This window comes from Zingiber officinale, chromosome 5A, assembly GCF_018446385.1.
Source record: "Zingiber officinale cultivar Zhangliang chromosome 5A, Zo_v1.1, whole genome shotgun sequence".
Taxonomy (NCBI): domain Eukaryota; kingdom Viridiplantae; phylum Streptophyta; class Magnoliopsida; order Zingiberales; family Zingiberaceae; genus Zingiber; species Zingiber officinale.
The window spans coordinates 18,538,543-18,562,452 of record NC_055994.1 but is presented as its reverse complement, the minus strand read 5'-3'; positions in this window follow the sequence as shown (position 1 = coordinate 18,562,452).

Here is a 23,910-nt window from a genome sequence, read left to right as displayed (position 1 = left end):
CATGAATTTTGTATGCCACGATAGTGTGGACGTAAACAAAATCTCAACATTTGTAAGAGGGGGTTTTAATTTTATTTTCTTGTCAACTTATCCTTTTGACAAATTAATAGTTGGTTTTCCTTTGGTCACACAAATAATAGCAGTGACTCCGATGGGGAGGATACTATTAGACGTGCCTAAGTGTATACCATTACTTGACATTAAGTCCATTAATAAGATTATGCCCCTTCCGATGGGGAAGATCACACGCTCTTAATTAATTTCCTATAGTCATCCAAAATGAAAGTTTGATCTAGTGATCCGCAAACAAGCTCATCCGATATGGAGGAAGGCACTCAGAGCCAACGCGCAAGCTTATTGCATCACTTACAAACCAGTAATGGAGATCGTGGAATTTATTTAAAATAAATCCCTCTCCCACTTAATTATTTAAAGTGAGGAATTTTAAACTATCCTAGCATACATCACATGCATACACACACATCACAGTAAATAAAAGCAATATATATGGAAATTATTTTCCAACTATTATGGCCTTTTCCTGTTACTGTCCTCCATGTGCTCCAACCCTAGCTGCTGCCATCTTTAGCCATCGCCATCGGGTCGAGTCGTCACATCCATCTTGCTTCTTATTCCACTGCGCCTCTGGTGCTCCAAAAGTACCATGCCTCACAAGAATCCGATCCACGACAAAAATAGAATTTTACATATATCGATCCTATATTCCACGAGAGAATATACATGTATTCTAGATCGAACAAAAAATAAAATTCTAAAAATAATCCAGCTCCTGCTGTATTTGATACATACAATCATGCACACAAAATAATGCCCTTGACATGTCCAAGGGTCCAATCACACACAATATCTAAAAGCCATAATAGTTGGTGTTGGGTTTTTCGGGCCGCGAAAACCGTGTTTTCACGTCGTCGAAACCCCGAATCACCCATGCCACTGGATCTCGTGCGAAGGATAGATTTCAAAAATAAATTTACATGTACGAGTTTCTACTTAGATCTACACTTAGATCTATATGAAGAAAAGGTTATACCTTTGAAGCGCGCCCTTCGCGAATCCCGCTCGTCCAAGGTGCCGGATCTCTAGACCGTCAAGCGTACGGTCCTCTAGAAGTATCCACACGAACAATCCTTGATGGAGAAGATCAAACAAAGGTGTGCTAGCACCTTGTCTTGTTCGGCCAAGAGAGGAGGAGAGGGAGAAGAGAGAGCTCCAAGAGGAAGAAGATGTGAATGCACTTTTTTTGAGAAAAAAAAATTCTCTTCACATTCAAAAGTGGCCGGCCACTTCCCAAGTGTAACCCCCAAATTTTGCATTAAGTGCAATTAATGTGAAGCCATTAAAGAGAATGACTTTGTAACTTCCATGAGGTGGCGCCCCATGATGATGTGGAGTAACATCATTAGTCCACATCAATGCCAATTCACCAATGAGGTGGCATAAAGTCAAGTCAAACTTGACTTTTTATCTTCCTCTCAAGTCAAGTCAAACTTGACCAAATCTCTTCCATGGTTGATCTAATCTAACCATTTGATTCAAGCCAACTTAATATAATGAATTTAATTCATTAAATTAAGTTGATCTAATGAGTCATAATCTAAATTAGACTCATTGAATACATGAATCAACTTGAGTCCAACTCAAGTTAGCCCAATTAGAATTACTCTTAATCCAATTTGATTCATCAAATGAATCTAATCCTCTTGGTCCATCATATGAACCTAATCTCCATCTAATTGTCCTTAGTGTGTGACCCTATAGGTTCTTGTTGTTGGCGCGGGAAGCATCCGACGATCGAACCTAAGTTTTGATAATGGCAAAGGATTCAAAGTTAAAGTTTGTGATGATCTAACATGTTGAATAAGTGTTTCAGAAAAGTCCTAGCAGCGGTTAGGCAAAGGGAAAATCCTAAGGGGTGGTAACCTTAGGTCCTAGGGGGCGGTAACCCTAGGTGAGGGAAAACCCTAAGGGGCGGCAACCTTAGGTTCTAGGGGGCGGTAACCCTAGGTGAAGGAAAACCCTAAGGGGCGAAAACCTTAGGTCCTAGGGGGTGGCAACCCTAGGTGGAGAAAAACCCTAGTTGGCGGTAACCCTAGGTCCTAGGGGGTGGTAACCCTAGGCGGAAAGTCCAGTTGGTCTGGAGGACCGGACTAGCATCAGGTAATCTCTCCTGAGGGGAGTAGGTGAGGACGCGTTGCTCGTAGAGGGAATAGTAGGCGTCGGGTCGACCTATTCCGGTTGGGAATCCGAAGTCGGACTCGGACAGTCCGAAGACTGTCAGTTCTTCTTTACTATGTTTTATCAGGTTCTAACACTATCTTGTAGGGTATTTGCTCGGACTAATCTTGTTTTGCAGGAGAGGAACCTGCTGGAAAAAGGTGGTCCGGGCGCCCGGAGGTCCAGGCGCCCGGAACAGGTCCAGGCGCCCGAGACCAAGTTTTATCCCTGCCGCGACTTCGCCACATGGAGCATCCTGGTTGGTTGGCCACGTCACACTCCAGGCGCCCGGAAGGGATCCAGGCGCCCGGAATGTCATATAAAAAGAGGGTCAAGGGAGCAACCAAAGAACAACAACACATTCTAAGCTTTCTTCTGTGAAGTGCTGCCAACAAGACGACCTTGAAGTGCTACTACTCGACGTCGATGACCCGAAGCTCAGACTCTTCGATCTTTTGTTGTCGGTATTAGTTTACTTATTGCATTAATTGTAATTCAAATTGTAATCTTTCCGATATTATAGTTGTTGCCCACCGAAAGCGGTCAAGGACCGCGGGCCTTCGAGTAGGAGTCGCCATAGGCTCCGAACGAAGTAAAACATCTGCGTCGTTCTGTGCTTGCTTTACTTTTTCCGCTGCGTTACTTAATTTTACGATTCTGATATTTCGAAAAATGAAATAGCCACGAGCGCTATTCACCCCCCCTATAGCGCTTTCGATCCATCAATTGGTATCAGAGCGAGGTCATTTTGAATCGGTGCAACCACCATTCAAAATACTTTTCGTGGTATTTTCAGATTTTTCGGAGTCAATTAGAATTTAGCCTCATAGCTAGATTCTAATTTTTTTTTTCGAATCGGCTTTCTGCTCGGAGTTGGTGCAACACCATCCGAGTTCGTGATCCATTTTCTTCCTTCCGCACTACTAAGCCAGGACCAAGTCCTGGAACATTTTTTTCCAGTTGTTTTCTTTTTTAGGTTGATCTGAAATGGCCCTTCAAGAAGGCTACAGCACAGCCCGCCCTCTGCTATTCACCGGAGACGACTTCAGGTACTGGAAGGGTCGGATGGAGGCATATCTCCAGACTCACTTTGAAGTCTGGATGATTGTCAAAATCAGACTCCAACTACCAACTGATAACGCCGGCAAACCACTACTATACGAGGATTGGGACGCATCTCTGATTAAAAAGGTGGAAGCTAATGCCAAGGCAACCTGCACCCTCCAGTACGGCCTATCAAAAGAAGAACTCAACCGCGTCGGCCCCTTCAACAGTGCCAAAGAGTTGTGGGAGAAGCTCATTGAACTTCACGAAGGGACATCCGACACCAAAGTAAGTAAAAGAGACTTGATTTTCAATAAATTATTTAACATCAAATTGCAGGAAGGTGAATCAGCTGCCCAACTCCATGCTCGGATTCAAGATCTGCTCAATGGTCTTTGTGCAATTGGACAGAAGGTAGACAACCGGGACATCATAAGGTATTCTTTAAATGCGTTTCCAAGGAACACCTTGTGGGCATCCATGGTAGATGCCTACAAGGTCTCCAAGGACTTATCTACCATTAAGTTAGATGAACTTTTTGCAGAATTTGAACTTCACGAACAGACTAATGCACGCCCGACCGAGAAAGGGTTGGCTTTGGTTGCAGGAACAGGGAGAACGCGCGAATCAAAAATCAAGCGTAGAACCGAACCTGAGTCAGAAGAAGAACCAGAATCGGAAGACGACGATGAACTTACAACCGAAATAGTCAACTTAGTAAAGAAGCTCTGCAAAAAGAAGGGCTTCAACAAAAAGGATGTCAGAAAGGCCATCCAATCTAAAGAAGCCCAACCAAGCTTGAAGGTTAAATTCGAAGTGACCTGCTACGGGTGCAATAAAAAAGGGCACATCAAGGCTAACTGCCCGAACCAGAAGGATCCAAAGAAACCAAAGAGAAAGAAGGCATTGAAGGCAACATGGGACGAGTCTTCCTCCGAGGAATCCGACGACGAAGAACTAGAGCATACTAACTTTCTCGCATTGACAGCCCGGGACTACACCAACGAATCCGGAAGCGAGGACAAATCGGAAGCCGAGTCCGAGAGAAGCCACGGATCCGCATCCGTTTCCGAAGGGCCAAACCTCTCTGTAAGTCAAAATAGGTTATATTGCATAATTAATTATTTAATGCATAAAGTAGCTAAGTCCAAAATTCGAATTAAGTCGCTTCTAAAGGAGGTAACACTCCTTAAAGAGACGACTAATAACGAATCCTTGACTGATCCAGTTCAGACTGGAACCTCAACTCAAGTTCAAAAACTTGAGGAAGAGAATTCCAACCTGAAAAGTCAAGTCAAGGATTTGAAGACAACCTTAGAACGATTTTCCTTGGGATCCAAGAATCTTAACTTGATTCTTGGAACACAAAGGGCAATCTACAATCGAACTGGACTAGGATACAAAACGAAAAACAAATATAGGTCATACCTATCTCTCATACAAAGAACAAATAGAAAAATGGTCCAAGCATGAGTTGCCAAGTCCAACCTGATCAATCAAGTTGGACTTGGACAGTATTGGGTCCCTAAGGATCAAATACATTACCTCAATAGACCTTATCGAGGCTATGATCCAGGGGGAGCTAAAACAATAAAAATTCGTAATTAATTATTAAAATTCAAAATTCAAATTCGAAATTAATTATTAAAACTCAAAATTAAAATTCATGATTAATTATTAAAATTCAAAATTCAAATTCGTGATTAATTATTTCAAATTTGTGATTAATTATTAAAATTCAAAATTATTAAAATTCGAAATTAATTATTAAAATTCAAAATTAAAATTCGTGATTAATTATTAAAATTCAAAATTCAAAATTTGAAATTAATTATTATTATTCAAAATTCAAATTCGAAATTAATTATTAATTATTTAAAATTCAAATTCGAAATTAATTATTAAAATTCATAATTCAAATTCAAAATTAATTATTAAAATTCAAAATTAAAATTCGTAATTAATTATTAAAATTCAAAATTCAAATTCGTAATTAATTATTAATTATTCAAAATTCAAATTCGTGATTAATTATTAAAATTCAAATTTCAAATTCGTGATTAATTATTCATTTGAAATTAATTATTAAACTTAAAATTCAAAATTATTAAAATTTGAAATTAATTATTAAACTTAAAATTATTAAAATTCGAAATTAATTATTAAACTTAAAATTCAAAATTATCAAAATTTGAAATTAATTATTCAAAATTCAAAATTCGAAATCAATTATTAAAATTCAATTTCAAAAATTTGAAATTAATTCAAAAATTCGAAATTAATTCAAAAATCCAAAAATTAAAATAGAAGGAGGGTCCAGAATAACTGGCAACTCCGAAATCTATTTACCCGACTGGGTAACCGAACTTAATCTACCCGAAATGGGTAAACAAGAGTAGATTACCCGACAGGGTAAGTAAGGATAGATTAAAAGGGTTAGATTTAACTTGAAACACAATACTGGTGAAGTTTTTGGATGATAGTACGTTGGGGAAGCTTGAGCATCGCATGTCTAGGAAGATATGACTTCGACCTGGTGCATTTGGCCAAGTGGAACTAACCGAAGCTACCCTTAAATGGATCCTAACTAGTTATACCAAGGTTCAGTATTAAGTTCAATAGGTAGGACTATTTGGAAAACCTCAAAGGCATGGTTACTTTAATGAGCTCCTTGTGACTCACCATAGCCCAGAAGTTTATCCAAAGAATGCTTACTTGTTGAACCCAAAGCTGAACCCGAATCTAACATAAAGTTAAACTAAACCCTAAAAATTGAACAAATTCATCTCAGAAAATGATAGGATCCCCTAATTGAAAACATACATCGGGTGAGATGACTAAGCAAATTAAAATTTAAATATTTTTCCAAATTAATTAACTTAATTATTTTTCAAAATCAAGTAACTTAGAAATTTATTCTTAAAATTAAACTCCTTTTTTTAAAAAAAAAACCGACCAAAACAGGGGTAAAAAACCAGGGGCGGGCGCCCCCGGTATCTGGGCGCCCGGACTCCCTTATAAATAGGGGGCAGGGGGCGCCCCCTACCCTTGCACCTCCAAGTTTTTCTTAAGCTTTTCAGGCTTCACTGCGAAAACTTTCAAAATTAAAATTTTTCCGCGGTTGATACGGAGTTGCGACTCAACCGAGGTCGTCAGTTCTATAATTTCTTACGATGGCTCCTCGGTAAAATTTCTATCCCTCCTTAAATTTTATTCCAAAACTTATAATGCTTGTTTATTTCTTAGTATAATATTAGTTTGAAATTTAGGAAGCGTTCTAAATCTGGTGCTGGGCCCTCTACACCTAGCATTGACCCAAGGTTTCCCACCGACGAACTTAGGCTTAAGTTTGAGTCAACGATTTACATGGCCATTAGAACCAAATGTATAGATAGAGCGTTCTTTCTACGCTCTTGTGTTCCAGCCGTCGAGGCTATAAACCACTATAGGTTGCGGAACCTTGTTGAGTATACCAGCTCGGTAAACATAAGTTTGTGTGCCGAATTTTACAACAACCTAGTAAAAATAGACGACTTTACCTATACCACTAGGGCAGCTGGGACGGATATCCCACTATCCCCCACTACCATTCGTGAGTTTCTAGGTTTACGAGAGTCACCCTGCACCTTTTTGTGCTATCCTCCCAGGGAGCTACCTTTTGGAGATCCCTACTCACATATTACCCTTGATACAATCTATTCATATTTTTTTGAGGACCAGCGTGATCCCACTGTGACCCAGTTTAGGTCAGTTACCCTTAGAGTTCAGGACTACGCCCTTTATAGGGTCCTAGTGTGTTGCATTCTACCGCTAACCACCCGCGACATTGCGGTGATGCGTCCATTCCACTCCTTTCTTCTTTATGCCTTGTGTCATAGGTTAGACATAGACATCAGCCTACACATCTTTTCAACTATTATCTACGCAGCTGGATACGTGACCAGCGGATGGATACATATGCCCTACTGTAACATTCTGACAGCTTACATGTCCTCCTTGCACATTGATGTCACCAGAGGTGACATCCGCTACATGACCGAGTTTGACATTATAGGAGCCAGGAACTTCTCCCTAGCTAGTATCCATATAGACGATGAGGGTACCATGTCCTGGCAGAGGGGGGCACAACACCAGCAGGAGGAGGAGGCAGAGCAGGATGAGTTCATGTTGGCACTATTTCCTGAGGACGCCGCTCCTGTCCCACCACCAGCTCGAGCACCACGCCCAGCTCCCCGCACTCTAGCCGAGCGAGTATCTTACGACGAGACGTACGACAGGAGATCTCCGACCTGCGCCGCGATCTACAAGAGGATGATCGGGCTCGTCACACTGAGCTCCTGACACTACTTCGGTCGCTGGGTTCCGGACCATCTCCCTCCTCATCTCAGTAGCTCGACTGTAGCTCTATTATGACAGCATGTAGCAACACCTTTTATCTATGTTGATTATTACTTCAGACTTGATTGATTTTGCCTTAATTTAAGAGATCAGGGAAGAATAGGTATCTTCAAATTAGTCCTCTTAATGTTTTTTGGTTTAACATTACATTTCTAAAATTCTAGGCAAAATTTTTCAAAATCCCCACTTTACTAGACTTTCTAACTTTGGACTTAGCCTAGGCTTTTCCCCTAGAAATCATGTTCCCCCAGGACTCAGCCAGAGCATCTCACAAACACCTAGGTTTACCTTGATTGTGTTTGTAAAACATAGAACGGTGTGAGATGCATAGGGTAAAGCTTGGATTCAAGAATGCTTATTTCTGTGCATCAATATGAGTCTGGGCGTTAAATACTTTATTAACAGTAATCAAATCAAGTCTTCCAGCCCTAGTCAAATCTAACTGGATCAATTGACTTGACTTGACTAACCAAGTGAACACTGTTGCTGTATAGGCAATCAGCAAGTAGCTAAAGGTTAGACAGTTGGTGAAGGAAATAATAACTTTAAGCATGTTTGTACTTAAGGGATCTTATACCTGATCAAAACAAATCTTAACTCATGCTTGGACCTTAGGGCTCTGATACCTTATTAAAACAAAATTTGCAAACTATTAAACACTAAGGTTAACGCTTCTCCTTTACCATAAGTATCTTTGAAATTCATTTATCTTAAACAGCTTTTCAAAAACTTTTTCAAATTTAAGACTTTCAAGTCTCTTCTAGTTAAAATTTTTTTAATTCTGTTAGAAAATTCACTAGGTCAAAAAGAGCTGAATATATCACAAAGAAAAATCTCCTCTAGCAAACTCAATGGTTTAAAGTTCTTTTTGCACTTAAACTATTTTCCTTAGCAAAATTTTCTTTCAAAAATGTCGCTATTAAAACCAATTCTAAGATGTTGCTTTTCACTTACCTTGATTTACCTCTTGCCTAAGTTAAGATTTTTAAACAAATGCTGCTAAGTTTTTTCTTGAAAATGTTAAGTTTGTTTTCAAAACTAGCTTATTTTTGATATATGGCAAAGGGGGAGAGTAGAGAAATTCAAAGAGAACAAAAATCCAAAGGGGAGGTTATATTAAGGGGGAGTTTGTAATGCTATTTTTTTCCCCTTGTACTTATACCTTACTGCATATTATTACTTAACTTTGATTTTCGATTGTCATAATAAAAAAGGGGGAGATTGTTGGTGCGGGAAGCATCCGACGATCGAACCTAAGTTTTGATAATGGCAAAGGATTCAAAGTTAAGGTTTGTGATGATCTAACATGTTGAATAAGTGTTTAGAAAAGTCCTAGCTGTGGTTAGGCAAAGGGAAAATCCTAAGGGGTGGTAACCTTAGGTCCTAGGGGGCGGTAACCCTAGGTGAAGGAAAACCCTAAGGGGTGGAAACCTTAGGTCCTAGGGGGTGGCAACCCTAGGTGGAGAAAAACCCTAGGGGGCGGTAACCCTAGGTCCTAGGGGGTGGTAACCCTAGGCGGAAAGTCTAGTTGGTCTGGAGGACCGGACTGGCATCAGGTAATCTCTCCTGAGGGGAGTAGGTGAGGACGCGTTCCCCGTAGAGGGAACAGTAGGCGTCGGGTCGACCTAGGGTTTCCGGTTGGGAATCCGAAGTCAGACTCGGACAGTCCGAAGACTGTCAGTTCTTCTTTACTATGTTTTATCAGATTCTAACATTGTCTTGCAGGGTATTTGCTCGGACTAACCTTGTTTTGCAGGAGAGGAACCTGCTGGAAAAAGGTGGTCCGGGCGCCCGGAGGTTTAGGCGCCCGGAACAGGTCCGGGCGCCCGGGACCAAGTTTTATCCCTGCCGCGACTTCGCCACGTGGAGCATCCTGGTTGGTTGGCCACGTCACACTCCAGGCGCCCGGAATGTCATATAAAAAGAGGGTCAAGGGAGCAGCCAAAGAACAACAACACATTCTAAGCTTTCTTCTGTGAAGTGCTGCCAACAAGACGACCTTGAAGTGCTACTACTCGACGTCGACGACCCGAAGCTCAGACTCTTCGATCTTTTGTTGTCGGTATTAGTTTACTTATTGCATTAATTGTAATTCAAATTGTAATCTTTCCGATATTATAGTTGTTGCCCACCGAAAGCGGTCAAGGACTGCGGGCCTTCGAGTAGGAGTCGTCATAAGCTCTGAACGAAGTAAAACATCTGCGTCATTCTGTGCTTGCTTTACTTTTTCTGCTGCGTTACTTAATTTTACGATTCCGATATTTCGAAAAACGAAATAGCCACGAGCGCTATTCACCCCCCCTCTAGCGCTTTCGATCCATCACTTGTAACATTGGCAATGCCCCTAAACCCATTTAGGAGCATAAGTAATGAGCGGTATCTAGCAATACATCATTACTACCCAAGTTACAAGAATGTTGAGATCCAACATCACCTTGTGACTACTAATTGTGACTCCTCACAATATATGACAAGTGTCCTTCTATCCTAGACATCTAGATTGATCAATGTGAGGCATAGACCGTGTCATCCTCTGATCAAACTAAATCTTGAACTCCAAGTAGACTCACTAAATCAAATGAGCTCAATATCTCATATTGACTCATTTGGGCATGGCCATGCACTTCGTGGTCTTACTCTATCAAGAATACCGATGTCTCTCCCGTCATATAGGAGGGATAGATCCCATCTACATCACTCACATCCATCTGCATAATTCGTTACATACCCAGTAATCGCCTTTATAGTCCACCGAGTTACGGGTGATGTTAGACGAAACCAAAGTACATAACTCCTTATGTAGGGATCCATGGTGACTTCAGATCTAAGGACTAGTAGTCATACTAATAGCCACATGAGAAAGTATATGACACTCATATAAAGATCCATGATACTTTCTCATGGCGGGTCATTCAGTATACATTCTCTAATGCATATCTATGTGTCAACTTGATATCTCTATATCTATGACTTGTGAGATCAAGTCATCGAGTTGACCTACATGCTAGTCTTATTGCATTAACATTGTCTCTGAATGTTAATACTCGACTAGGAATGATTAAGAGTAGTGTTCCCTATATCATCTCACTATCGGTTCAACTAACCGATTGATATAGGTGAGAACCGTCTACTCAAGGACGTTATTATACTTAGTTTCTTTGACACCAATACAAGTAAGTATAATAAACAAAACTAAATGCCTTTATTTATATAGAATATGATACAACAAGTCCAAAATACAATCATCAAATGATTGGCTCTAGGGCTCTAGCTAACAATCTCCCACTAGCACTAGTGCCAATCAGTGTAGGCTCTAAGCCCCAATGACCTAGTGTGACCATCATGCTTCCTCTATGACAAAGCCTTGGTCAAGGGATCTGCGATATTAGCCTCTGTAGGTACTCTGCAAATCTTCACATCTCCTCTCTCGATGATCTCTCGAATGAGATGGAAGCGCCGTAGTATATGTTTGGTCTGCTGGTGTGAGCGAGGTTCCTTCGCCTGTGCTATAGCTCCATTGTTGTCACAATAGAGCTCAATGGGGTCAGCAATGCTAGGAACTTGCGGATCCAAACTGCCTCCTTTGCCTCGATGCGAATGTACTCGGTCAGAATCGCCATCGTGTCCGCTTGAACTCTTCCAGCTCACAGCACCACCATTAATGCAAAACACGAACCCCGACTGTGATCTATAGTCATCCTGGTCGGTCTGGAAGCTCGCATCACTGTAACCCTTTACAGCTAGCTCATCACTGCCTCCATATATCAAGAAATATTCTTTAGTCCTTCTTAAGTACTTAAGAATATTCTTGATCGCTATCCAGTGACTTTCACCTGGATCTGACTGGTATCTGCTCGTCATGCTCAAAGCATACGAGACATCAGGTCGAGTACATAGCATGGCGTACATGATCGATCCTATGGCTGAGGTATAAGGAATCTGATCCATGCGGTCTCTCTCCTCTTTAGAAGAGGAACCTTGAGTCTTCGTAAGACTCACACCACGTGACATCGACAAAAATCCCTTCTTGGAGTTCTGCATGGAAAACCGAAGGAGTACCTTGTCTATGTATGTACTCTGACTTAGGCCAAGTAATCTCTTAGATCTATCTCTATAGATCTGTATCCCTAGAATGCGGGATGCCTCACCTAAGTCCTTCATTGAGAAGCAACTCCCTAGCCAGGTCTTCACAGACTGAAGCATAGGGATGCCCTTCCTAATGAGTAGTATGTCATCCACATACAATATGAGGAAGACAACTATATCCCCAACAACCTTCTTGTAGACACAAGGCTCATCTTCGTTCGTGATGAAACCAAATTGTTTGATTGCATCATCGAATCGAAGATTCCATCTCCGAGAAGCTTGCTTTAGTCCATAAATGGACCTATGCAGCTTACATACTCTGCTAGTATGCTGTGGATCTACAAAACCCTCATGTTGTGTCATGTACACATCCTCGAGTAGGTTTCCATTCAGAAACATGATTTTGACATCCATCTATCATATCTCATAGTCATGGTAGGCTGTAATAGCAAGCATGATCCGAATGAACTTAAACATCGCTACTGGAGAAAAGGTTTCATCATAGTCAATACCATGAATCTGCTTGAAACCTTTAGCTACCAAGCGACCCTTATAGATAAGTCCATCCATGTCAGTCTTTCTCTTAAAGACCCACTTACACCCAATGGGTTTTACCCCTTCAGGTGGATCAACCAAAGTCCATACTTGGTTGGTGGTGTACATGGATTCTATCTCAGATCTCATGGCTTCTAGCCATTTCTCGGAATCTGGTCTCATCACAGCTTCCTGATAGGTGGTAGGCTCATCCTCTATGAGCACAACGTCATCATGGTCAGATAAGAGAAATGAGTATCTCTCAGGCTGACGACGTACCCTGTCAGACCTGCGAAGAGATATGTCTACTTGAACTGGTTGTTGTTCCTCAACTCTTTGTGGAACAACATCATCCACAACATTTTGTGGTTCCAGTTCAACTTCCATCGAGGCTTCAGTGCTATTGTTCGCATCTTGAACTTCTTCAAGATCGAACGCGCTCCCACTAGTCTTTTTAGAAATAAAGTCCCTTTCTAGAAAGACCCCAGTCTTTGCCACAACTACCTTGTGCTGACTGGGAATGTAGAAGTAATATCCCTTAGTTTCCTTGGGATATCCTATAAAGTAGCACTTGTCGGATTTGGGTCCTAATTTGTTTGAGACTTGACGTCTAACGTAAGCCTCACAACCCCAAATCCTCATGAAAGACACCTGGGCATATTTCCCAGTCCATATCCTATATGGTGTCTTTATCATGGCCTTTGATGGAACTCGGTTGAGTATAAAAGCTGCCATGTCTAGAGTGTAGCACCAAAGGTATGTCGGAAGATCTGTGTGACTCATCATAGATCGTACCATATCTAATAGGGTACAATTCCTCCTTTCGGATACACCATTCCACTGTGGTGTTCTAGGAGGAGTGAGTTGGGATAGAATCCCACACTCAGCTAGGTTGTCACAAAACTCATGGCTAAGATATTCTCTACCTCGATCTGATCGAAGTATCTTAATACTCTTGCCATGCTGGTTCTGTACTTCATTCTTGAATTCTTTGAACTTTTCAAAGGATTCAGACTTATGTGTCATCAAGTACACATAACCATATCTACTGAAGTCATCAGTAAATGTGATGAAGTACCTATAACCGCCTCTAGCAGCGACATTGAAAGGGCCACATACATCACTGTGTATGAGTCCTAACAAATCAGTCGCTCTTTCGCTGTGCCCACTAAAGGGAGTCTTGGTCATCTTGCCTAGTAGGCATGACTCGCACGTCTCATAAGATTCAAAATCAAATGAGTCCAGCAAACCATCCTTATGGAGCTGGGATAAGCGCTTGTCATTTATATGACCTAAGCGACAATGCCAGAGGTAGGTTTGGTTCAGGTCATTTGACTTGAACCTCTTGGTATTTATGTTATAGATGGGGCTTTCAAGGTCTAGAATATAGAGTCCGTTTATCAGAGGTGCACTATAATAGAACATATCATTTAAATAGATAGAACAACATTTGTTCTTTATTATAAACGAGAAACCTTTCTTGTCCAAACAAGAAACTGATATAATGTTCTTAGTTAATGCAGGCACATAACAACAATCGACTAACTCTAGTACAAGCCTAGAGGGCAGAGATAGAAAGTAAGTCCCTACAACAACAACAGCAACTCGTGCTCCATTGCCTACTCGTAGGTCCACCTCGCCCTTTGTCAATGCCCTGCTATTTCTCAGCGCCTGCACATCAGTACAAATGTGAGAAGCACATCCAGTATCTAATACCCATGATGTAGAAATAGATAAATTGACTTCTATAACATATATACCTGAAGTGGAAGTCTCACATCGCTTCTTCTTAAGATCCTCCAACTATACCTTGCAGTTCCTCTTCCAGTGCCCGGTCTGACCGCAGTGGAAGCAGGTAGCATCCTTGGAGACCCCTCCTTTAGGCTTCAGTGCCTTGCCTTTTCCCTTGGCTTGGGACTTTCCCTTGCCTTTGGGCTTGCCCTTGCCCTTATGTTTCTGAACCATCAGAACAGTGTTGGGCTTAGCCTTCTTAAGGTTCAGCTCAACAGTTCGCAACATACTAAGCAGCTCGGGCAGTGGCTTGTCAATCTCGTAGAACGAATTGACTGTAGCTATCCGGCAAGGATTGCAAGATCAGGTCAGTGGCCTGCTCTTGGCCAAGTGGGAACCCCAACCTTTGTAGGTTCTCTATGTACCCAATCATTTTGAGTACATATGGGCCTACAGGAGCCCCGTCTGACATCTTGCACCGAAACAGTGCCCTTGAGATCTCAAATCTCTCATGTCTCGCTTGATCTTGATACAGTTGACGAAGATGTTCAACCATATTGTAAGCGCACATTAACTCGTGTTGCTTTTGAAGCTCAGAGTTCATGGTCGCGAGCATTAGACATGACACATCTAATGCGTCATCTTGATGCTTCTTGTAAGCATCTTTGTCAGCTCGCGGGGCATTGGCAGGAGGAGCCTCTGGAATGGGCTGCTCCAGAACGTACAGTTTACGTTCCTGAGTGAGAACTATTCTCAGGTTCCTGTACCAGTCCAGGAAGTTTGCTCCGTTTAGCTTGTCCTTCTCGAGGACAGATCGCAGGGAGAAGGTGTTCGTGTTCGACGTCATGGTAATCTACAACAGAAATAAAAGCAGAAATAAATATCATATTCTTAATCATTTAATTAGGCCTTTAACTAAATGATGCTCCCATTGAATTCTATAATTCATGTGGGACAAGATCCACATCATACTAACCCTTGAGTTAGCTTTGGCTAATACGCCCAAGACTTAGTATGATCGGTAGGTAACGATTACCAATTACATCTCTATGCAACTCTTGTTTATAGGATCAAAATCCGCATTTATATTAAAACTCGAGTTAGCTTTGGCTAATACGCCCGAGAGTTAATATAAACGTGATTTTGACTTCTCTACCAACCATTGGATAATGCATATAATTTAAACTCGATCCAATTGAGTTAACTAGTTACTCAATCTAATTGAGTTGTACTCACCCATGCGTTGATAGGTGGGACCAAGATTGACCCTCCGTACCCTACCAAGATAGTATGTGTTGCTCTGCTTTGGCAGATACAACAACAACATGCGATCGAGGTAGTGGTAGGTATCACGACATGGTAGACATTACGAGTTGACGTGATTTATATCTAATCTAAATGATGATGCGTATCAAATACTTGATTTAGATCTAATCTAATCGTAGGGTGCATCATGTGCATGATTTAGATCTAATCTAATCGCTAGACACTAATTAACTACTTAATTAAACATGCATCACATACATATAAGCAATTAATAAAATTATTTTGTGATTGTGTCATGGCCCTACTACGATCTTCTCAAGCCAATGAGAAGATCGGATGGTCAACCTAAGGTCAACAGCTTCTCAAGCTTCTTCAATTGACCACCTTGTGTTGCTCGCGCCCTCCTCGTAACTCCGTCTCGTGTGGACCTTCCACCGCTTCAAAATTTACATTACAATTTTGAAACTCGAGTTACATTCGAGTCTAAATCTAATTTACAACCAGAATATAAGAGAAAGGCACGACGCACAGGTCGTGAAAATAAAAATAAAAAAAATAAATACAGCACGCACATCACATAATGGCACGCAGGCCGTATTATGAATTACAACACATTTCCAAATCCAATTTGGGTCGTTTGGGCCATGACTATCACAAAATTAATATATAATTCAAAATTATATATTTCTATAATTTTCTGTAATTTTTTTTTATAATTTTACAATTTTTACGAGTACAATTTCCCGGCAGTTCCGTTTAGCGGTTTTCGGACGCAATCGCAGAACGAATCCCCTTGCGGGGCCAGGGGCAGCGCCCCTACCCGTGATTTAACCATCGCGAGGGTTCCTTTGCGATCTAACAGTGCCTTAGCCCACTGTCCCAAAAAGATTTGGGGCGAAACCAAGCCGTTTTGGAAAAATCTTCCCGGTAGCGGAAGCCTACAAGTGCCGAAACACTTGTGCTTCGCTTCTACGAGAAAATTACCCATAAAAACTATAAAAAAACTAAATTTATAGAAAATCACAGAAGCTATTTTTTCATAAAAAATCAAAAACAAACTCGTACACGCCTTCACACGTGGCTCTGATACCACTGTTGGATTTTTCGGGCCGTGAAAACCGCGTTTTCGCGTCGCAGAAACCCCGAATCACCCATGCCACTGGATCTCGTGCGAATGATAGATTTCAAAAATAAATTTACATGTACGAGTTTCTACTTAGATCTACACTTAGATCTAACCATTTGATTCAAGCCAACTTAATATAATGAATTTAATTCATTAAATTAAGTTGATCTAATGAGTCATAATCTAAATTAGACTCATTGAATACATGAATCAACTTGAGTCCAACTCAAGTTAGCCCAATTAGGATTACTCTTAATCCAATTTGATTCATCAAATGAATCTAATCCTCTTGGTCCATCATATGAACCTAATCTCCATCTAATTGTCCTTAGTATGTGACCCTATAGGTTCTTGTAACGTTGGCAATGCCCCTAAACCCATTTAGGAGCATAAGTAATGAGCGGTATCTAGCAATACATCATTACTACCCAAGTTACAAGAATGTTGAGATCCAACATCACCTTGTGACTACTAATTGTGACTCCTCACAATATATGACAAGTGTCCTTCTATCCTAGACATCTAGATTGATCAATGTGAGACATAGACCGTGTCATCCTCTGATCAAACTAAATCTTGAACTCCAAGTAGACTCACTAAATCAAATGAGCTCAATATCTCATATTGACTCATTTGGGCATGACCATGCACTTCGTGGTCTCACTCTATCAAGAATACCGATATCTCTCCCGTCATATAGGAGGGATAGATCCCATCTACATCACTCACATCCCTCTGCATAATTCGTTACATACCCAGTAATCGCCTTTATAGTCCACCCAGTTACGGGTGACGTTTGACGAAACCAAAGTACATAACTCCTTATGTAGGGATCCATGGTGACTTCAGGTCTAAGGACTAGTAGTCATACTAATAGCCACATGAGAAAGTATATGACACTCATATAACGATTCATGATACTTTCTCATGGCGGGTCATTCAGTATACATTCTCCAATGCATACTCATGTGTCAACTTGATATCTCTATATCCATGACTTGTGAGATCAAGTCATCGAGTTGACCTACATGCTAGTCTTATTGCATTAACATTGTCCCTGAATGTTAATACTCGACTAGGAATGATTAAGAGTAGTGTTCCCTATATCATCTCACTATCGGTTCAACTAACCGATTGATATAGGTGAGAATCGTCTACTCAAGGACATTATTATACTTAGTTTATTTAGCACCAATACAAGTAAGTATAATAACAAAAACCAAATGCCTTTATTTATATAGAATATGATACAACAAGTCCAAAATACAATCATCAAATGATTGGCTCTAGGCCTCTAGCTAATAAAAGGAGCCTACAACCAAAGAGTTAGCACATCCTACTATTATCCTGCCTAAATTATGTATGACATGTGCATAACCTAATTTGAAAACCAAACATACAGAGGCAAACCCTAGCTCTGATACCAATTGTTGGTTAGTCCTAGGAAAATCATATTGGTTCTATTGTACAAAAATTTTTGTACAAGTGTCAAACCTTTCCTTAAATATCCTATTGTGTTCTTTAGAAGTTAAATTAGGAATCGCAGACGGAACTTAATATCATTAATTCCAAATTTAACTTATCTGTTCTTAATGGTTTAGATTTGAATCGCAAACGGAACTTAACACTATTGATTCAAATCTACCTAAGTTATTAATTCCATAAATATTAATTTCCAAAATTGGCTTCCAGGACTACATGGCGAGGCACATGGCCTTCTTGAATATGGGAGCAACCACCACCGCCTAGGCAAAGCCTTTTAAGGAAAGCTAATATTTATTTCCTTAAATAACTCTAGGTTAACCAAAAAGAACAATTGAATCACAAATTCGAAAAAGAAAAAAACACAAACTCGAAAAAAAAACTATTTCGAAAACTCTAAAATCATATGCCTCTTGTGTTTGGTATTTCCATAAATAAATATACAAAGAAAAATAGTATGATGCGGAAAACAATTACTAGTTATACCTTTCTTTGTAAGCAAAATAACCTCTTGATCTTCTACCGTATTCCTCTTCTTATCCCGGACGTTGTGTGGGCAATGATCTACCGAGATGAGAATCCACCTAAGCCATCTTTCTTCTCCAAGCAAGATTCGGCCACCACATAAACTCCAAGAAATATGAGGTTCGGCCACCACCACCAAGCTCCAAGGTATGCTAGAAACAAAAACTCCTTTCTCTCCTTCTTGTCCTAGCTAGAACCGGCCACCATCAAGAGCTCCAAGAGGGGTTGCCGCCGGCCACAAGAAGAAGAGAAGAGGGAGAAGCTAGGGCCGACCACCAAGGAGGAAAAGAGAGGAAGAATAGAATAGAGTCGTTCACCATGAAGGCACCTCTACCCCCTCTTTTATAATCCTTGGTCTTGGCAAATAAGGAAATTTAAATAAAAATTTCCTTAATTCCTTTGCCATGAAAAACAAAAATTATTTTAATTAAAACAATTTTCTTTTTTCAATTACAATGGCCGGCCACCACTTTCCCCAAAACAAGGAGAGTTTTAATTAAAACAAAAATTAAAACTTCCTAATTTGTTTCCATAAATTTATAAAAAATTTCTCCAATAATTTTTCCCTTCATGGTGGGTTATAAAAAGGAAATTTTATAAATTAAAATCTTTCTTTTAAATATGTGGATAATTTCCCAAAAGGAAGTTATCTCTAAAAATTAAAATCTCTTTTCAATCTACAAATAAGGAAAGATATCAAATCTTTTCTTAATCTTTTGTAGAAACTAATAAAGAGAATATTTAATTTTTAAAACTCTCTTTTAAATTATAATCATGGTTAAAAGGAAAGTTTTCTCAAAATTAAAACCTCCTTTCAATCTACAAATAAGGAAAGATTTCAAATCTTTTCTTAATCTTTTGTAGAAAGCTATAAAAGGAAAGATTTAAATTTTAAACTCTCTTTTAAAACCATGATATCCACATAAGAAATAATTTTAATAAAAATCATTTTTAATATTCTAGTGGCCGGCCACCTAAGCTTGGGACCCAAGCTTTGGCCGGCCACCAACTTGACTCATCCACTTGGTGTTGGCCGGCCCTAGCTTGGGTTCCAAGCTAGCTTGGCCGGCCCTATTAGGATGGGTAAGAAGGTGAGTATGTGGTGGGTATAAATCTCTGTATATAAGAGGGTACGATAGGGACCGAGAGGAGAAATTGGTTTTGGTCTCCCGATGAAATTAAGCTTCCCGTGTTCGCCCCGAACACACAACTTAATTTCATCAATAATAATTCATTCCACTAAAGAACTATTATTGAACTACCACACCAATCCCAAATTACATTTTTGGGCTCCTTCTTATTATGAGTGTGTTAGTCTCCCTGTGTTTAAGATGTCGAATATCCACTAATTAAATGAGTTACTAACAACTCACTTAATTAATATCTTAGTCCAAGAGTAGTACCACTCAACCTTATCGTCATGTCGGACTAAATCCACCTGCAGGGTTTAACATGACAATCCTTATGAGCTCCTCTTGGGGACATTATCAACCTAGATCACTAGGACATAGTTTCCTTCTATAATCAACAACATACACTATAAGTGATATCATTTCCCAACTTATCGGGTTTATTGATTTATCGAACTAAATCTCACCCATTGATAAATTAAAGAAATAAATATCAAATATATGTGCTTGTTATTATATTAGGATTAAGAGCACACACTTCGATAATAACTGAGGTCTTTGTTTTTTATAAAGTCAGTATAAAAGAAACGACCTCTAATGGTCCTACTCAATACACTCTAAGTGTGCTAGTGTAATTATATAGTTAAGATAAACTAATACCTAATTACACTACGACCTTCCAATGGTTTATTCATTTTCATCTTGGTCGTGAGCTACTGTTTATAATTTATAAGGTACTGATAACATGATCCTCTGTGTGTGACACCACACACCATGTTATCTACAATATAAATTAATTGAACAACTACATTTATCATAAATGTAGACATTTGACCAATGTGATTCTTATTTCTAGATAAATGTTTATACCAAAAGCTAGGCTTTTAGTATCCATCCTAACAGCAGTGCCCCCGCGCGCTCACTGAGATGGTGCGATGGCTGATCGAAAATCAAAGCTCAGTGGAGAGCCTGATAAAAACCAATGAAGGTGAAGAGGAAGAGGTGAGACGACGATTTTGGAGAGGCACAATTACTGTGAGTGAGGGAAATCGAAGCTAGGTTTTTATACCTAGGTCTCTGTTCTTCAACTTAGGGCAATTAACCCTAACCTAGGATAACTATAATCAATCAATTCCCAACTTAATTAGGTATTATATGTTTCCCTCAAATTAAATAGGTCTATCACCCTAACATATGTTGTACAAGTTCATTTAAAATCCCTAAAATTCGTAGGAAATTTAGTTAATAAATTCCTATATTAACGCTCATGAGACCTTAATTTATCATTATTATATATTTTTTAATTAAATACCTTAATTAACACTTGGGAGACCTTATAGATCTCATTAGTCCAATCATCACCTCAGAGGCAGCCCTTGTCGCGGGCGTCCTCCAAGGCTAAAACTCCAGCTCGGGTGAGCACTCCACTTTCATCAAAGTTTGCTGCCTCTTCTTCTTTTCCATCCCCCGCCCAGGTGCAAACAACCACCCAGACGGAAGGCCTGCCCGGAACTTCTATGCTTTCTGCTCCTCCGTCCTTGAGCCAGCAACTGCCTCTAGCTCCTTCTTCTTCTTCTCGCCCCAAGGAGCATCTCAAAGGATGGTACGCCTTTACTTCTTCATTCTAACTGCCATCCCTCCAGGTGTTGGGCTCCATTCCGTCTACTAGCACCTCTCCCAACTGCGGTCAAGTGCAACTTCATAGAGCTTTGGCCGATTCATGGAAAAGCGTGGGCAACCAGATTTTGAAATGCCCCAACTGGACTTGGCCGACCAGTTCTCCCAACGACTAGTGTCGGTAAGTTTTATTTGCTTCCCTTTGGCATCCTTGAAATACTGCTAATCCTGCCCTTGCTTTCTACAGACCTGTGTCACGGGGTTGAGCCTATCCCAGTTCGTGTCACGGAGAATGAGTCATTGAGGTCTCGCATTTAGGAGATGGCGTCTCCTACAACCACTAGCCATGCTTTTTACCTGACAACCACTAAGAGCTTGATCCAATCTAACCTGCAGGTGGCTGAGGAGCAAACTCGAACTGCCAGGAACATGTCTCATGCAGAGTCAGAGAAGGTGCAGTCCTTGCAGACCGCCTTGAATACCAGTGAGTCCAAGCTCAAGTCTAAGGGCCTGAGGCACGTCCAGATCTTAGCTGATTTGGAGGAGAAGGACACAGAGGTGACCACCCTCTCTTCGCAACTACGAGAGCTCCAAGAGACATATGCCTCTCTGAAGATAGACTTGGTGGATAAAATGGCAGAACTATCTACCAACATTGATGGAGAGGTTGCCCTTCAGAAGCAGTTGGATGCGGCTCAGGCTGCTCTTAAATTTGCACAGGTGGAGCTTTCGGTGGCTAGGGCGGAGATAGTGACCTCACGCCAGGAGTTAGCCAAGGCATGGGCTGCTGCAGACAAAGCTGGGGAAGAACTGAAGGATTATTAGGAGGGCGAGAGCTTTCATCTAGCAGGTCACAAGACCTCCTTCCTAGCCTCCAAAGAGTTTGGATTGAAGATAAGCAACCTCATCGACCAAATGCTCTGTTATGGAGGTGCAGGGGCCTTATAGTAGTTGCAGGAGAAAGGCTTGCTCCGGTCGACTCCCCCTGAGAACTTCTGGGACCGAACCCATCTCCTGAACGAGCTTCCTGGCGAAGTCTTTCCTTCCTTTGAATAGTTTGTGTTCCCCTATAACTGCCTTTATTTTGTTTTTGAATGATGTAAAGCTTCAAACTTCTATGTGGCCCTAATCTTCAAATTTCTTTAAGAAGTTGTGTATGGGTTACGTAGATGGACAGTGTGACATGATGTGCTAGAGTGCCTAAAGGAGTTCGTCCAAGACCTTAAGGAATTCATCAAGTGTCTGACCCCTTTGTGGATGCCTAGTCGCTTGTCACCCAGGCAGGCCTCTATAAAGCTCATTCTACCTACTCGAGCACTTAATCCTTACTGACCGCTCCATCTCCACAACCAAGTTACTAGTATAACTACTCGATCGGTCGTCAGCCCCAGTGATCTCTGAGCCCTCCTACTAGCCCGGGTGAGGTTCACTGTAGCTTTGCCTATTTCCAATGTCATATAGACCTCCACTCTAATTTTACCATGTGTCTTTTTATCCAACCTTTTCTGACAAGACTACTTCCGCACCAAATTCCAAGATGATTTGATTGCCAACATTACTTCCACACTTATGATTGATGTTAGCTACCTCGTCTATGGATCACATGATTGGCGTTGATGTCGAGGCATTCTTCCAAGCATCTCCCTTGACTACTATAAATAGTCTACTTCTCTCATTTGGCCTTCCCTCTAATAGCTGAAGTTGCCTTCCCTTCTCTTCTTCCTTCCGTGCTTTTACTTTGTGGCCTTCTGTTTGTGACCTTAACCTTTCCATGGATTCCCCCCTACCCAAGTATGCCCCTGGCATCTCAACCTTCGACGGTGTAGATCTGGATGATCTCTGCTTTGTGTACAAAGTGTCCACAACCATGCACATTATCATATCGTCCGAGGTTCATCGACTTTTCCTACCACTTCAAGGCTACGTGACTTTTTTCAAAGAACAAGTTTTGGTCGGTCTTTATTTCCCTATCCACCCCTTATTTTCCAATGTGAGCCACTATTTTCATATTTCACTTTGTCAACTCACTCCCAACTCCATTCAGATCCTGTGCGAGTTCATTCTCATCTATGACTTGTGCAATATTCATTGGACTCCTTGCCTATTTCACTACTTCTTCACTCCCTGGTGTCATAGTTTGAGTCTTTTCCGCTTTCAGGCTTGCACCTAAACCAACCTTTTTGTACCCTTACCCCCTTCCAGAATGGAGTGGAAAGATAAATACTTTTTTCTTTGCTTCCTCTCTACTGTGGAGTTACCTACTGAGTGACGCTTCTACGTCCCTTTGGCGTCTCCTCTAGGAGACTACCGCTCAGACCCCATTTTTGTGGAGGTGTCATCGCAACTAGAGGGTTGGCGCTTCTATCTGAGCGTCTTGTTAACGAAAGATGTGTTGTATTTATTCAAGCCAAGTCTCATTCCTTCAGATTTATCGCTCTTTTGGTAAACATTATCTTCACCTTACCTGTCTCTTACCTTTCGTGTTAACACTCATTTTGTTGCAGTCGACACTCTCGCCCAATCATCTTTGACTAGACCCCTTCCCCTAAGTACTTTGGAAATAAATCACCGAGAGCGCATAATCTTGGGTAGGTGGAACTTTCCACATTCTACTTCAGCCGCTCCCGGGACGGATGCCACTACTATCTCTCGTTCTGCTGCCCCTGAGGTGACACCTCCTGTATACTCTACTCCAGATCCTATGAGGTGGACTCATCCTACTCCTCTCGCTCGTCG